A 6,024-nucleotide genomic window follows, 5' to 3' on the forward strand; every position below is an offset into this window, starting at 1 on the left:
TTCTCTCCCTTCCCCTGCAGACTCTCTCCCCAAAGCCGACTCTCTTGAAATAAATCGTGAATCAACGCCGGGCAGGCAGCAGCGAGAGTTATTTTGCACAGGGCTCCGCGCATAGACTTCATGACTTTCCTCGAAATTATTGGGGTCTGCCAGTGTTTTTCGGGGCAGGGGGTGATGCGCAAAGTACTGAATTCTCAGAACTAAACACTGCAGGGAGAAAAGTCAAACCGGGATCGTGGAGGAGAAGGAGGAGGGAGAAGCCGGGTTGGGAAAGCCTCTGCTAAGGAGTCCTGAGAACGTGGGGTTGAGGTGGCTCGGGCTTTCTGCAGACCCAGCTTAGAGGTTTCTTTGCTGTTAGAGGTGGACGCCTGGCCGGGGGAAAGAAAATGATAGCATTTTGTCACTTCGGGTCTGGACTCCCCCACCTCCTAGCCCCGGCGGCTCCCAGCCCCAGCCCAGGAGTCCTGCGCGAAGTAGAGAGGAAGGGAGGGAACAATGAGCTGAGCGCGGGGAATGTGCCCCCAGCGCCTGTTTACAAACACCAAGCTATTTATGATCCCCGGAAAGCGAAACCCGGCGCGGGCTCGCAGCAGCCCAGACCTCGCGGGCGGAGCCGGGGCCGGGGAGCCGCTGGGAGGGAGGCTCTTTCTCCGACCCGCTCTGGGTGAGGCGGCCGTGCGCCCAGGGCGCGGCGCGGCGCGACGCTGCCGGAGTGCTAGGCTCGGGCTGCAGCCACAGCTGCCTTTGTCTTAGAGGCGCCGAGGGGCTCCAGCCTCGACCTCTCCCGGGCCTGTAAGAACCTCGCGCCCCACTAGCTCTTTCTCCAGCGAAGCCCTGCCCTCACCACCCCAGACATCCTTCCCCGCGCTCCTCTTTCCCGTCCCCAACCCGGCTCGGCGAAACCTCCCAGTGCCAGAGAAAAAGAAATCCGCTTCGGAAGCTGAGATTTCAGACAAAAGCTGCCTGTACCTACAACTCGGAGGCTCCAACCAACCACTGTTTTTTGTTTGGTTTTGTTTTTAACTTTAACACCTATTGCCTGGGCTTTAATTCCCCCTCACTCCTTCTCTTTATTCTCCCGCTCTAAGCTTCTCCCTTGTGATTATATTTAGTGGCGTTATTTTCTTATTTATATTTCTGTCCGCTGGGCTCTGATCTGCCGAGATGGCTCAGCCGCAGCAGCTCTACCAGCGGCTGGAAACCTCACATCCACAAGCAGGGCTCGGCTCGCTCGGCTCGGAGAGGATTTTTTCCCCCTCCCTCCAGCTGAAACCTCGCAGAAAACTCCCCCTGCGGTCGACTGGAAAATGAGCTCACCCAAATCTCGGTAGGCAGCCGTGGAGGACTGCTCGGCCAATCAGGAGGCGCCCCCGCCCAGGCCGCCGCGCATTGGCTGCGGGGAAAATCAATTATCAAATAATCGATCAGCAGGGAGTTTCGATCAGCGGGGAATGCAAACTGCCAGTCCCTATTCCCGCCCTGAAGGTGGCCAAAAGGCTGACTCCCTCCAAGCAGCCCGCCCGCGCCTCCATCGCCCCCACGCACGTCCCACTCGCCAGCTGCGGACTGAACCCTCACCCACAAGGGGGTGTAGACAGGGGAAAGAGTTTTGAGAAAGATTGGGGGTATCCCTTCATCCGGAGATTGTTTGGGAAAGGTTAAGAGCTCTAAAATGTATTGAAGCCAACTCTTAAGCGCAAAGTAAAAGATAATTTGCGTCCGTCTGCGAGGTAGGACTGAAGATTCTATAGAGTGGGCTTCCGAGGAGCAGGGGACACAGGGCGAGCATCAGAACATCGGTCTGGAATGAGGTTCCACCGAGCGTCCGTAGTCTCCTTAGGCGACATCTATCGCTTCCTTTAGCACTTCGCAGGAGTCAACGCGGTTTTGGTTGCCCCCAACAGTGGAGCGTTTCCATAAAGCCGAGCAGATGAGCCTTCCCAGCCGCCTGCACTGCACCCTTCCCCGCCCCCAACTCCGTACTAGTACCCTGTGTGCCTGAAGGGCTGATACACGTTCTCCCAAAACCTTCAGAAGCGCTTTGCCTTGAAAGAGCTCTGTGTGTGTGTGTGTGTGTGTGTGTGTGTGTGTGTGTGTATGCATGTGTTTAAACCATCTCCAGGATCCCTTATCATTTGCTTCCTCTCTCTTTTTTCTCTCTGTTTCTCCCTCTCTTTTTTCTGACGCTTAAGTTTCAGGATCTTTTAGTTTTTTTCCATCACATACATGTGTAGGTTTTCTGGCACAAACGCCCTGAAACATCACTTGGGAGGTTAAGACAGGCCCGCGAGTAAAAGCTGGGGACGGAGTGGGTGGGAAGCCAGGTGCATTACCAGCGCCTTTATGCCTCTGCCTACGCTTCCCGGCCTCCCCCCATCCCCCCACCTCCCCACCACCCTCCCCACCCCCGGCCTCACCGTCGCTCCCCGGCCCCACAACATGAACTTGGAAGCAGAATTTCAGGCCAAGATGGAACCTCCCCGTCTCAGGAAGGCGATTTCTGTTTAATCCTCGGGAGGCTGCGCTGGCTGGGCCAGGCAGCACACTCCTTTTCCGATTAGGGAGAGGACTAAGCTGGGCCGGCTGTCTGCGACCCCTTCCCGGAACCCCAGCCGACTTCGGGGGATACCTGAGCGCCTTCCGATGGCTGTTCGCGGGGGTGTGATCATCGTGCCCGCAGCAGGCCCGCCAGGCATCTGCGCGACTCGGGGGTAGGAGGGAGACGCGTGGGTGGGAGGTGGGGGTCAAACCAAACACCGACAGGGCACACCTACCTTTATGATCCTTAAATGAACTGCGAGGGAAATTGTGTAACTATAATTTAACTGAGAGAAATTTACTGCGAAATACGCTTAGAGGACTGTGGTCCTTAACAGCCTCAGGGGTTCTTCGGCAAAGAGGTAACGGGGCTTGGATTTACCACGACTCTGCGGCCACGTTTTCAAATTTGGAAAAGGTCAGTATATATATATATATATATATATATATATATATATATATATATATATATATTTGACAACAGGATTTATTTTGTATTGTTGCTTTCCGGTAATCTTTTTCTTTTGTTTTCTAGCACAGATGAGAAAAGAAGGTTCAGGTAAGTCACCCTTTGCAAACATAACCAAAATCTTCAAAGCAGGAGGAAGACTAGACGACTGCATGCTTTAACCATGATGTGCCAGATTACCATAAAAATGTACTTTAAATTACCTACACACAAATTTTCCTTAAAGAATGAGATAGTTTGAGTTTGCAGACTTAAAATCAACTCAGTAGTTTTGAAAAGTGCCCCCCCACACACACACTGTCTTTCCGTTTTAAACTGTGAACCTAATATAACTTCTAGGCCTTTATACAATTAATTCTGAAAAATCAAGGGACTAAACACTTTTACAATGTAATTACAGTAGTACAAATTGTTTGCCCAAACCTCATTCTGGATAAGGATTTTACAATTAGCAAACAGTTATTACAGTTGGGGCTTGCTGAGAGAAATTGCACAGAGGATGTCTAGAGTTGCAATATAGTAGCCATAAAAAAAAAAAACTCCTTTAGCAGGGCAGCAATTAATCATCTATTAAAAGGAAAAAAATGAAGGGACAGGTCTAGGTATCTTAGTAAACTACTGTCAATATTTATGCCCATTTTTTGACAGCCCCTATTCCTAACTTATTTCAGATACTTGCTTTTTTAAGGCAATAGCACTTTTATTTTGCAAAAACTTGGCCTGGTGAAAAATTCTGGCATTTGGCCCTAGCTCTTGCAATTCAGGCCTTCCATTCTCTTCTCATCCTTCTTATCTCAGAGCATCTTTCCAGAGAGAGAGAACAGTGACAAAAGGAGGCAGACTGGGCCCTTGGTCTCTATTGTTTACACCCTCCTGTATGGAGGCATTTCAAGCCCTCAGTGTGCCTCTGAGCTCCTGGTAAAGTCGTCTCGGAGAACTCTCCTGACTTTATGTTCTATAAGGAATTGTACTTCTGGAAAGACCTATATCCTAAATTAGGCTTTTGTCCCAAAAGGTCACACTGATGAGTCAGCTCCAAAACCCTTAGAAACTAAAGAGGCACCTCTTAAGGTAAAACGTGTGTGTATTTGCCAGCCCAGAATAAACAAAAGCCTGTTAATCAATTGAGTTTGGCAGCTGTGTTCACAAAATGATAAGGGTTTATCATTTGCCACCAAACTTTAAGATGTCCCTTAAAATGCTGTGATTGGTTTTTCAGTTGTCCTGTGGTGTGGAGGCTTGGCGTTTGTATTTCAAAAACATTCATCCTCTGCATCTCTCCCCCTCACTAGCATTCACATTTCAAAAAAACAGAAATAAGAGGAGGGAGGGAAAGATAGTTTAAAGAAAATAGATTCGAAATCTAGTACAGATAATAGAGGAATGCTGGAGATAAGAGCCTGGAGGTGATATGAGAAAGGCACCAAGAAGTCAAAGCTAATGAATGGCTGTGAGAAAAGTGAAATAAACTATTGAGAAATCTATTAAAGGGGGAAACCTGGTTAGGTGATATCAAAGGGGGTTAACTGAGAGGATTAGGGAGGACGTTAATCAAGTGCTCTAAAGCATTACAGGCTATAAGGACTGAAAGATTTGTTTACTGCATTTTGCTTCAGAAAACAAAGAATGTCTGGGTCCAGTTCAGAAGTCAATTAGAGGTCAGCTTAGGCTCTCCAAGGGTTGCAGGGAAAATACCTAAGTTACTATATTCTGACTGGATGATGCAAAAGTTAGGAAAAAAAAATGGGGGGTGAGAGGGAGGTGCTTTCCTTACTATTCTATTTCAAATCATTAAAATGCTTTGGTCTCTAGAGGGGGAAAAAACTACACTGGTTAACATAATTACTAGCTCTGACATTTTCAAAAGTTATAGAGGTCTTTTATTAATTAAATCGAGGGCTTAATAAAGTATTCCTAATAAAATTTATGGTTGTCTTAAAACTTTCTAAACAGTGCTATAAATTCTTAATAAAATTAACTGGGAAATGAGTTATTAGCCCACACTTTACCCTCCCCCCCAAACTTCTACATAAGGAGTGTCTGCAGAATGAAAAGGAAATAGAAGCCTTTTAGTAAAATATAAATATTAGCCAAAGTCATGCATTGCTCTGAAAGAGGCAAAGTCTCAACTGTTATTTCTACTGGCCTCGTTCTCCAATATCCCCCAAAAGCTATCCCACAAAACTTCATCGAGAGAATTTATTCCCCTTCCCAAGTACCTATTATATATGCATTTATGTGTAAGTGCATTTGAAATACAATCTTCAATTTTGTGGACTGAGTTGTATGTTAAATGTAATAAAAAACACAGATGCATCATGCAAAGTTCCGCTATAGAATCTTCAAGTCTCATAGTGCAGATACTTTCTTTATTTTTAATTAAAAATAAAATGCCCTGTAATTTCTCTCACTTTAATTTCTATAAAGATAACTTTTAAATAATAAATTTCTAAATAACATTTTTCTGTGAAGTTATTTAAAAGTGTATTTTCTGAAGCAACATTTTGTTGACATATGCAAAACCTTTTTGTATCATTACATTTCAAAACTTTAGTTAGTTATCTTAAGTTTTGAGGTACTTCTCTGCTTCACAGATACAATGCTGGCTGGTTAGCTATTTTAAAGAACATCACACACGTACACGTCAAACCACAGCAGCCTTGGTGAATTGTTTAGCATTTGAAGGCTTGATCTTTTGTGCCGTCTACTGGACAATAAAAAAACTGCAGCCTTGATGGCAAACTTTAATCTGGTGTTTTATGGGGGTGGGAGGTGGTGGTTGGGGGTATGATTTGATGCTGGTAACTAACAAGAGAAAACCACAGTACCCAACTTAGACTCATAGGAAAGGTCTTGGGGTCTAACCATGTTTTTCAAATCCAAAGATAGGATATGATATCAATCATAGGTGTATAGCTCAAACACTTGATTAAGGCACAAGGCTAAAACCTACATTGAATACAGCTGTGCATGTGTGTGTACCCATATGCCCAAACTTGGGAAGACAGCTTGGGAAA

The sequence above is a fragment of the Pongo abelii genome, chromosome 12 (genome assembly GCF_028885655.2).
Source record: "Pongo abelii isolate AG06213 chromosome 12, NHGRI_mPonAbe1-v2.0_pri, whole genome shotgun sequence".
Lineage (NCBI taxonomy): Eukaryota > Metazoa > Chordata > Mammalia > Primates > Hominidae > Pongo > Pongo abelii.